Raw genomic sequence first — 12,541 nt, 5'->3', positions numbered from 1 at the left:
AGTGTGGTTGCACATAGCAAGTAATGAAAGTCCTGTATAACCCCTTCCAATCAGTGTTTGTGGTGAATCTGGGTGCAAATTTTCTAGTACTGCAGGTCAGGCTGTCTCAGTGTCTCTGAATCTATCTGTTGGCTTATTAGTTTAATTTTCCCTTTGTATCTACAGAATCCATCAAAATCTAATGTTTATGTTGGCTTTTTAAAAGCAGTCTAGTTACTTTGACTTTTGTTAATGTATTTTCATTTCATTTCAGTCTGATGTCCTAGGGAATGTAAATGGTGGTAGGTTTTGAAGAGCCCACTTATCTTTGTGCAATATATTTCCCTCCAAAATTTGTTTGATTAAAATTCAGCCTTGAGTCAAGACCAGATGAGTAATATAAAAGGCTATTTTCTAAGTTGTCCGTCTAGATTAATGTAGTAACTTTTGTGCTTTATTATATGGATGGGTGAATCAGCTCAGATAAAGCCGAAAACATTATCCTTCTTCCAAAACTGGAAATGAACCAGAACCACTTATTGGGATTTTTTTAAATTATTTTTGCAAGCACCTTTACTTCATAGTTTAGTGCAAACTAGATTTCTGTTTCCAGAGTCACAACCGGAAAGTCTCTTTTTCACATGATTAAAAAGCAGTAGCACTGGATATCCCTTGTGAGAACATCTTGTGAGCTTCCACGTCCAATATTACAAATTCATGAGGCTTAACAAGCACCCAAATTTCTCATCTGAGATGAATATCAAATCTTTTGAGGTTTCTCCATCACCATTCTACACATATGTTCTTAGTGTGGATAAAATGAATCACCACATAGAGTGAGAGGTTTCAGTTTGGCCTCCGATTGCTTACACACACATCTGTGCATGCATGTGATGTCACACAAGTGGAAGCCGTGCTCTGAAAATCAGGCCCAGGATGCTTGCATGTACCATAGTAGTACAATTCGCAGGCTAAATTGTATTTTTAGTCACAGCTCCGAGGAAGTGGCACCAACTCTGAAGAAACCTCAAATGTCTTTGTGAGTAGAAAACACTTCTCTGAGGCACACTATTCATAGAAGATTAGGGTTGGAAGAGACCTCAGGAGGTCCTCTAGTCCAATACCCTGCTCAAAACAGGACCAATCCCAATAAATCATCCCGGCCAGGGCTTTGTCAAGCTGGGCCTTAAAAACCTCTAAGGATGGAGATTCTACCACCTCCCTAGTTCCAGTGCTTCACCACGCTCCTAGTGAAATAGTATTTCCTAATATCCAACCTAGACCTCCTCCACTGCAACTTGAGACTATTGCTCCTTGTTCTGTCATCTGCCACCACTGAGAACAGCCTAGCTCCATCCTCTTTGGAACCCCACTTCAGATAGTTGAAGGCTGCTATCAAATCCTGCCTCATTTTTTCTCTTCTGCAGACTAAATATCCTCAGTTCCCTCAGCCTTTCCTCATAAGTCATGTGCCCCAGCTCCCTCATCACTTTCATTGCCCTCCGCTGGACTCTCCAATTTTCCCACATCCTTTCCATAGTGGGAGGAGACCCAAAACTGGGTGTGTATTTGACATGTCTCATCCATGTGTATGCAGCCACTACCCATGCTACTGTATCTACACTGCTATTTATACTCACTCTAGCTCACTGAGGGGAAATCACACCCGTCATTCATAATGTAGATACAGCCTTTGTTTCTGTGTGCTTCATTTCCCCCCCAAGTACAATGAAGATAGTAGAATTCCCCACCTCATAGGGGTGTTGTGATAATACATTCAAAGACTGAGAGGTGGCTAGATAAAACAGAAATGGGGGGACATCTAAGTAAGACCAATAGTAAGTGCTCACCAGTGTGAACAAGGGCGTCACCATAAGGTTCACCTGAATTATATGGCAGAATTTAAGAAATACATTTCTGGAAGTGAATTTGTAATTTTGCTATAGTGAATTTTTTCCCATGCTCCTAGTGAAAACTATTTGTTGGTGGGAATAGTAAAATAGCCTTGATCAGATTTGGGGTGGGGGAGCTCTCCTATTGGGAAACATTTCACAAGTCCCTTCCTTATAAATACTTGTAAAATGAAAATAGCCATTACTTGTGTAGATCTGTGCAGGAAATCACTTGAGATCTCACTAGTATGAACCAACCTACATTGGTTGCTGAGAGGCAGAGGCAGATGTTGCAAAGGTAACAGCAGATGTTTTACTAGTAGCATCTGCATTAGAACTGCAGTCAGTGAACCAAAGCCAACAGGTTTCATTTAATAAGATATCACACCTCACAACCCTAAACACCTGTAATACACAATTAGCATGCATGCACAAATAAAAGTGGTGTTTTTGCATATTAAAAACAAATGTTCCTGTGTACCCCTTAGGCATCTTATCCACCGTGCAGTTGCAAGGTTTTGCAAATGTGGGCCTCAATAGTAAAGTGTCTTACAGGTAAGATTGCTTTTAAATACTGGTGATAGTTTCACATTCATTTCTCCTCTTAGCTGTGTTGTGCTAAGTTTTTTGTGCTATATGCAATTGCGACTTTTTTTTTTTAAATCAGATTCCAGCAGTGGAAAAGTTTTTGTGTGCTTAAAGAATATTTATTTGCAGTAATGAGATTTTCTTGGGGTACTATATATAGTTGAACATCTCACTTTTGGTTTAAGTCTAGTGACACCAATAATCATAAAATCCTTCCTCCAGGTTCTTTGTTTGCATTGGAGGTCTTGCTTACCCTGTCTTATGAGCCACAATCTCTTTTTCCATCTAAACTAGATTTCATCTTTTTTCTGCTTCCTACAGTCAGTGTGACTTCTATTTTTATTTTTATTTTTTTTTTACATCTTTGTTTTCCACTAGCAATATGAAATATTGCTGAGACTACAGAATAATAGGTAAAATTTAGGAAATTAATTTAAATATGGTCCAAGCTGTGACTTTGAACACTATGAAATGTGAGGTTATTGGGACTCAACCTTTACAGTAAGCTAACCTAAAATCCTATTTGCATAATTTGGAGTCCAGTCCAAATTTGGATTTCAGAGCATCTACTATTCACAGGAGTCCAACAACCCTGTTCTGAGCTGGGTTCAGCTGTTATGAATATCAGTAATATGGATAAGAAAAGTTGAGAGAGCTGCTCTAGAAGGTAAGTCTAAGGTAGAATACAGTCCTATATGTGCATGTATAGATGCTTATAATTGTGTGGGAGCATGCATTTCTCTTGATCAGTATGCATATTGTTAGCAAATATGGACCTGGTAATCACCTGATGTATACTGACATAGCTCCATTAAAATAAGACCCCATGTCATCAGTGGATTTACTCCAGTTTACATGAGCTGAAGATCTGGCCCTATTCACTGTTTGTGGATAAACTCATTTTACTTGGTCTGGGCTATGTATAATAACTGGAGAAAATTGATTGTTTTCTTCCTGCAGTACAGCCCACTGTACATTAACAGACATAATGTAATCATAGTGGAGTAGTCAGGAATGAGCCATCATTAAAACAGAAAATAAAAACTATTAGAAGGGGAGGGCCAATGCAAACAGAATGTATGTCAGCCACACACACACACAATCCATAGTTTAACTTGCTGGCAAGAATACCGTGGGAGATTGACAACACTGCAACCCAGGCATTGTCTTAGACAGCTCCTTTCCCCCACTCCATTTAGACAGTGGTCAGAGATGTCCTGGCTCTGAGGTAATAAGAGAGACCATTGATCTTGATTTCACCATGAAGATTTATGTATTACAACAATTCTCAAGTCTGCTAAAGGACAACTATGCACCCCCCACAAGATGTGGAGCCAAAGACCTGGTGATTCACTACTATCCCATATTGGCCTTGCCCACCAACATGCTGGCCCCCGAATGGCTCCTTCCTCCCCCTTGCCTCTGAAGCTCTCCTTGGTGTTCTGACATCTTGTGTCAGATGGAGGGAGAGATGTGGAAGCTTGACTGATGATGGGAAAAACAAAGGCTGATAGAAATCCTTCAAAGCCTATTCTGAGGCTGTTACATGTCTAGAGAATCTTCCTATCAGCCTTAATTGAAGATGGTACGTGGCTTCATCATTCCTGAGTGCCTACAACCTGCATCAGAACCGAATGCCAACCCATACAAAGAACTATCATTCTACTTTTCCAAAATGATCATGCACACTCAAGAAGTCTTAAACAGTATGCATACACTTCTCCTATAGCCACCAATCAACAGACCACCTGCATTCCTGGAATTCAGTACGTTCATTTGCTATAAAGTGCTGAACATTTCACAGGAGTCTTGACCCAAGAATCTGACCCATGCCGTTCCTGGCTTGTGAAAGAGTCATGAACAACTTCTGCTATTGCTGACCAACATAGGGAATATTCCTTCTCTGAAGGATGCATTAGCTTTTTTCTTCAAACATACAGTAGTGTGACCAATACTGAAGAAATCCACATCAGTTCTAGTCAAATACCAGTCAGTGTCCAACCTATCTCTGAGTAAACTCATAGAGAAGCTAGGCATCATCAAGCTCAACTACTTGTGCCAAGTCTATATTATTTTCAATCTGGATTCAGGTTAGGCCATGAAATGGGAACTGCTTTAGTGGCATTGATAGATGGTCCTTCAATAGATAGAGGGGTGATATCCATTCTCATTCTCCTAGACCTCCTTTGCTGAGTTTAACACTTGATCATGAGACATTGCTGCCTCATCTCAGGGGTGGCAGGGGTCCAGGATAATGTGCTAAAACCATTTGAGTGCTTCACAGAAGGGCATACCCAAAGAGCAGTGATGGGGAAGCCACCTCCACTATTAGACTCCTCATTTATGGACTCCCACAAGGATAAATTCACTGTGGTTCATCTACATGCAGTCACTTGGTAAACTGGTCAGATGATATGGCTTAAGTGTCAGCAGCAAGCATGTGATACAGATATATACTTATCCATCCCTACATATGGCCACACAACACCAGTGTGTGGACAAGATTAGCTCATGGGTGGAGAACAGCTGGCTGAAACTTAGACAGAGGCAATGCTCATATAGAGAATGCGGCATTTTGAAGAGTTTGAAGAGACTCACAATGCAGTCTCCTTTTGGTTGCAGTTACACCTCTGTGACTGGTCAGATTGGTTCATACTTTAGGAATGCACTTGGATTCCTTGCTGATGCTAAGATCTCACATAGCAGCATCCACTAGTAAGGGTTTCTAACATCTCTGGGTGGTTAGACTCCATCCTATCCTCTCAGACAAAGGGATGAATAACTGAGGCCAGGTCTTTATCACTTCTCAGCTGGACTACAACAATGCACTATACATTGGCATGAAGCCTTCAGAACTTAGGAAACTTCAGCTATTAGAGAATCTGAAAGGTTTGTGCTTGGGGTAGCTACAGCACAACATATCTTCTACTCTCTACACTGGTTTCCCGTAGAATTTCAAATAAAGTTCAAGGTCTCAGTCCTTATCTTCAAGGCTCTCCAGGGTCTGGGCCCAGGATATCTAAATGAGCACCTAAAGGTCTAGAGTGATGTCTGTGGTAAACAGCTATGCTCCTGTGCCACGGTGGAGCTTTCTATAATAAGGGTAAAACTTGTCTCTGTGGCAGACAGAACATTCTTGGGGGGAAGTTCAAGACTGGAATGAACTCCCCTAGGAACTAAGGACAGTCCCAAATCTTGCCACCTTGCAGAAGCTCTAAGTGCAAGGACCATCACGGACATGTGATCTTCTGTAACATACACAACTTTTTTTTTTTAAATATATACACACACAACACAAACATTACCAAAACAAGGCACTCCATGCCACACATTCCTTCCTTGGGGCAGGAGATGAGAACAAACAGCTAGGTAGTCACATGGCTTTATGCACTTCTGGAAGGTGCTCATACTACAGGGATGAGTGTGTGGTGTAAAAACTTAAATAGAATTAGTATCCTCACTGTCAAGCTGTCTGGAATGGCTCAAGCACATGAATAATGACATCAGGGTAGACTGTCACAAATCAGGCACAAACCCCAAACTGGTTGTGTTCTAGAATTAGATTTCACCAACCAAGTGTGAACTCCTCAGGCACTTAACAGCCTTAACATGGAGTCACAGACAATCCCCTTAGACTAGTGTACCATCTTGCCACCTAGGCAAGCTTGCCTTTTTGTGACAGATTGTCCATTATACAAAAAGTCACAATAATATTCAGGTTACTCCCATTCCCAAAGGACCAGTCATTTACCCCAAGTCAAGTGTACTCTAGATATTACACGAAAGACAATGCTTGTAGCCAATCCTATAATAAACTAAAGATTTATTAATGAAGAAAAACAAAACTAGTTACTTACAAGGTTAAAACATGTAAATATACACACACAGTTAGTCTTAAGTTCCAAAAGGTAGATGCTTCCATAATGAGCAAGTGTTATATGTCCATTCGGGCTGACCCACGCTAAGCAGCTGGGGAGCCCTTGCCTATACTAAGAAATATTGCCCTCCCAAGTGTCAAGCAGCAAAAAAGATCAAGTTTCTTCTTGTCAGGAATTTTTATTCTCTTCCCCCCAGAGTCCAAGCTGATGGAATGAATTTTCATGCGCGTCTCCTCTTCGTGAGTGTGGGGGAGCAATCAACAAAATCTTTTGTCCTCTGAGGTTCTACAATAGTTTGTCTATGGGCCTTCTTTTCTTTGGCAGGAGAGAACACCTCCTATAGTAAATGGATATTCACACTTAGTAATGCTTCTCTCCTGACTGGTACCTTCACAGTTACAGAGCAAATATTTAAATTTAACATGGGATAGAGAGATTATAAGTGAGATTAGTACATGCAGCAATTTATAAGCATTTCATAAAGTCTAAACTCATTTTCATAAACCTAATACCTATTTTAACAATACAAAAACATAGGTGATCCATACCAGTGTCTGGCGGTGCATTTGTCAGTGTTCAGTTGAGGCGTAGGGGTGTTGGCATGAGCTGGCAGTATCACATTCACTTCAATAGATGAGGAGAATATAAGAATGACTGAGTTATGTGACTAAAAAGCCACCCTTGGTCAATCTTCTGATTCAGAGTACCAGCTGCAAATTAGTTGATCCCTGAAATTCTCCCTAGTCTTGATCAACATTGGGTTATGACTTATAACACCTCCATTTTCAGGCATCACTCATTCTGGAAAAAAATAAGTCTCTGGTATAGCCAATCTGCTGTGAAGTTATTGGATCAGGTCATGTAAGTGGAGATTCCCAAAGATACAGATGGGAGCTACATGTCATTTGTGCTTTGGAAAAATATCTCCCCATAATATAGGGCCCACATAAACAGCAAATAGTATTCTGTCAATCTGACCTAGAGATTGCTTACTGAATCACTTTATTTCTACTATTTGCTCTTGAAGCATAACTAGGACCCCAAAGGGCTTCTGCTATTTCCATCTGGAATTCATTAAAACACATGGAATTCATTGACACATGGGAGCTGTACGTAGAATTTTCCAAAAGGATAGGAAAGTCAACAGGACTTGTGCACCTAAGTCTCTGAAACCCTTGGTTAGGTGTCTGCTTCAGAGTGTGGACTAATGGGGTCAGTGGTGGTTTCCCAGCCTTTTCCTCTAAGGACTACTTGAAAATAAACGTGACGGTATAGGTACATTTTGGGTTGAAAAGTGTGTCCTGGTGATCTGGCTTGATAGACAAGGCTTGGACTCCTCCTGGGATTGAGACTGGTAGCTTTGTGACTCTGTGTTATCATTGTTATGTTAGTTGTTCTAATCTGTTATATCAGTGCTTTCTTACATTAATTGTTCTACTTGTATTCACTTCAAATTTGAAGAAACTTGACATTTCTTTACTATGGGTTACCATTCTGCCACCGTCTAATACAGAGGTGGGGAACCTTTTTACTGTCATGGTCCATTGACCCACAGACTGGGGCAAGCTGGTGCTCATGGCTCCAGCCCCAGGGGAGGGGGCACCGTGGGCCATAGGTTCCTCACCCTTGCTCTAATGCAAAAAGCATTATATTATACTTGAATCAAAATCATGATTCATTCTTAAGAATATAGTCAAGAACATCAGACCTGGTAGTTGCTATACCTTCAGACTAAAAACATTGTAATGGCAAAATTTGTAAATCATAATTATCTTCAATGGAACAGCAGGAGGATCATATATATATATATATATATATATATATATATATATATATATATATATATATATATATATATATATAAAAATTCTGTTGCCAAGTTTTATCCTGCTTTGGATGGGTAATTTAAGTAGCAAGAGAAGAATATCCTACAATTTTGAAACAATGTACTATGTCTGAATGAATTGCATGGGAATGGCATTAAAATAGAGCATGTCTGCAAACATTTCTAAATCAATACATACGATTGTACAGTATGTGTGTATAAAAGCAGATTTGTATTCTTTAGACATATTGGGCAAAAATATGTATTGTCTCCTAGAAACCTGAGTTCTACAGAGCGCTGTTGGATATAATTAATTGATAGTTGCAGATATTACCAGGAAGTTTCTCCATCTGTGATAAGATTCTTACCCTTTAATGCCAAAGCTTTCCATTTTATATAGTCTATCTTCATGATAGATCAATGAAGGAAAACTGCATTCCACAATTTTCATTTAATTTTCTAATCAATCCCAAACTTTGATTTCTGGATCCCTGCTGTGAATCTCTTCAGACGTATGGATGAAGAATATAAAGTCACTTTTCTCAGACTTAGTAGAGGCAAGTGGTGTCTGCAGTCCTGCAGAATACTGTAATTTATAGCTGTTATCAGCAATCAGATCACTTAGGACAGTTGTCTCCCCTACCTTTTGTTTAAATTAGAATTTATACTGTTTTCTTGACAGCGGGGCCTAGAGAATTTTTTTTTCTATTTTTTTAAAAACATCAGTTTTATCCCTTGAGTTTTGGGATGTTTCTCTTTTGATACCCTATGATTTCAGTTTTGAAGTAGGTACTGTCTTGCGTCATAATTAATCTGAGAATAAATGCCCTACCATAATGATAGAAGTCATCAACTGTCTTAATAACTAGTAGCATTTAGTAGCTAACTTTTTTCTCTGTAACCGTCATTTTTAACAACTAACTTTTAAAATACATCTTGTGCTTCTAGCATATTACAAGTATCAGAGGGGTTGCCGTGTTAGTCTGTATCCACAAAAACAACAAGGAGTCTGGTGGCACCTTAAAGACTAACAGATTTATTTGTGCATAAGCTTTCGTCAGTAAAAAACCCCATTACTTCAGATGCATGGAGTGAAAATTACAGATGCAGGCATAAATAATACTGACACATGAAGAGAAGGGAGTTACCTTACAAATGGAGGACCACTGTTAACAAGGCCAGTTCAGTCTGGGTGGATGTGGTCCACTCCCAATAATTGATGAGGAGGTGTCAATACTAAGAGAGGGAAAAATTCATTTTGTAGTGAGCCACCCACTCCTAGTCTCTATTCAAGCCCAAATTAATGGTGTTAAATTTGCAAATGAATTGTAGCTCTGCAGTTTCTCTTTGAAGTCTGTTCTTGAAGTTTTTCTGTTGAAGGATGGCTACTTTTAAATCTGTTGTTGAATGTCTAGGGAGATTGAAGTGTTCTCCTACTGGCTTTTGTATGTTACCATTTCTGATGTCTGATGTGTGCCTATTTATTCTTTTACGTAGAGATTGTCTGTCTGGTTTGGCCAATGTACATGGGCCATTGCTAGTACATGATGGGTTATATCACATTAGTAGATGTGCAGGTGAATGAGCCCCTGATGGTGTGGCTCATGTGGTTGGGTCCTCTGGAGTCTACCGGACTCATTGTTAGAGCATATTAAAAGCATATCATACCACTATTTAAGTAGCTAGTAAGAGACATGTTGATTACTTTAGCTATAAAGTTAGCAAACATATTCTCCCCAAAAAATTATTTTTCTCATCTCATTTTTCCCCCATCTGGAACATCAGAAATACAGTAACTAGAAGTACTACCCCAAAGATATATTTTTCAAGGGCACCAAATATTGTTTCCTGAGATGGCTAGAGAAATATAAGTGAGCAGACAAACATGAATTTTAAGGAAGCTTTGTTTGCCGTAGCACAGTTGAGGTAAGAGTAATAAAAATTAATGGATAATGATGGGAGGAATTTTTCAGTCTCAAAATTAATTGTTTTGGTATTTATGCAACAAATTGATGGATTACAGGAAGAGTTAGAAATTACTAATTCTTGCCTCCCTATATATAATATGAAAGACTTCTGAGAAATTTTAGAAGGTCTAATAACTTCAGCCACAATTTTCAAGCTTGAATGTTTAAAGTTAGGCACCTATAGTCCTATGTGGAAATCTAAATAAATATGGAACTTTTTATTGGGGAAAGTAATGCCTTTCACAGAGATAAATTTAAAGACTGATATCTCAGAAGCAAACAATATGTTGACATATTTATTTCCCCAATAAAACATGCAGAAACCATAATTGACAAATGCAGAGCCTATTCCTGCATAAAATTTCATATTGCCCCTGTTCCAAATAGATATTACAGATTCAGAAAATCTTGAAATGTAACCCAATAATTTAATCTAGATTCTGGAGTCTCCTATTTTGAAAGATACCAGACTGCAGAATAGTCATCACTATTTTCAGACGGCTCTGTTGCAGCTATTGGAAAATGATGTGACTATTACTGCTGTAGAAATGTCCTTTTCTCTGACTCTTTTAAACTGAAGAAAGAGTTCAAAGAGCAGGTACTGGCCAAAACCTCTTCTGCTAAATTCTATCCTTCCCTTCTTTGTCCTGGCCAAATTTGTTCAATATCTTCTTCCCCTGATCACATCACCTTCTACAAGGCTCTCTTGGGATGGGGGGGGGATAGAGGTCAACCAGCAAGTGGACAAGGGGGATCCAGTGGATATAGTGTACTTAAATTTTCAGAAAGCCTTTGCTTAAAAGCCTTGGGTGAGGGAACTTGTCAAAGTAAGCTGTCATGGTATAAGAGAGAAGGTCCTCTCATAAATCAGTAACTAGTTAAAAGATCGGAAACAAAGGATAGGGGGAAATTGTTAGTTTTCAAAATAGAGAGAGGTAAATAGTGGTGTCCTAGGACCAGACCTACTCAACATATTCAGAAATGATCTGGAAAAAGGGGTAAACAGTGAGGTGGCGAAATATATAGGTGATACAAAATGACTCAATACAGTTAAGGCCAAAGCAGACTCCACAGCACTACAAAGGTATCTCTCAAAACTGGTGACAGGGCAACAAAATGGCAGATGAAAGTCAATGTTGATAAATACAAAATAATGCATATTGGGAAAACATCCCAATTATACATAGAAAATGATTATGTATAAAATTAATCATGTATAATTCTCTGAAAAACATCTCTGTGCAGCGGCAGTCAAAAAAAAAGCTAACAATGTTGGGAATCATTAGGAAAGGGATAGGTAATAAGACAAAATATCATATTGCCTCAATATAAATCCATGGTATGCCTACATCTTCAGTACTGCTTGCAGATGTGGTCACCCCATCTCAAAAAATGTATATTGGAATTGGAAAGAGTACAGAAAAAGGCAACAAATGATTAGGGGTATGGAACAGCTTCCGTATGAGGACAGATTAATAAAACTGGGACTCTTCAGCTTGGAAAAGAAACAGCTAAGGGGGGAATATGATTGAGGTCTATAAAATCATGACTGATGTGGAGAAAGTAGATAAGGAAGTGTTATTTACTCCTTCTCGTAACACACGAACTAAGAGTGACCAAATAGGCAGCAGGTTTAAAAACAAACAAAAGGAAGTATTTCTTCACACAATGCACAATCAACTTGTGGATGTTGTGAAGGCCAAGACTTAACAGGATTCAAAGAAGAACTAGATAAATTCATGGAGGATAGGACTATCAATGGCTATTTTCCAGGATGGGTCTATTTGCTGAATCTAGGGCTTAACTCTCCAAATCATTCTCATTCTGGACACTGGAAGTGTTAAGGGCATGATGCAACCAAAAGGCATATCTCAGACTCTCAGCAAGCATGCTTTGACTTTCAAGTCTCCCAGCCTCTGAACCATTTATTTCATTTCTTTTTTGAATGATTCACTGAAGACAGTGCATACATAGGGAATACTTTTGTGGAAAATAAGTGAAATGATAAATTTGTTCCCGATCTGGTACAATCTTTGTGTTTCAACTTCATATTAATATCCAAGTCTCTCCTTGTTGCCTGATGCTGTGGCCTGAAATGCCTAAAACACTAGATGAGGCAGCTGCTCTGAGCATATTCTATAAAGACTGAGCAAGAGGTTGCCTTAGCAACAGAAATAAAGTTCAGAGAACAAGTTCTCTTCCACACATGTTTTCCTTCATTACCTCTCTGAAGGTTTAACTAACTGCTGTAGAATGAAAATCTGCTATATTAATCCAAGTTTTGTTAGCAATATAACATGGCCTGCAGTCATCTCAAATGAAATACAGTTCATGAAGAGCAGATACCAGCTGAAATGGCTGACCAGGTGCCAGGAGTACTAATGACATTTCCATTTGTTCCCTTTGGGGAAT

This window comes from Mauremys mutica, chromosome 6 (genome assembly GCF_020497125.1).
Source record: "Mauremys mutica isolate MM-2020 ecotype Southern chromosome 6, ASM2049712v1, whole genome shotgun sequence".
NCBI classification, from domain to species: Eukaryota; Metazoa; Chordata; order Testudines; family Geoemydidae; genus Mauremys; species Mauremys mutica.
The sequence above is the reverse complement of the archived record's forward strand: the minus strand, read 5'-3'. Positions refer to the sequence as shown.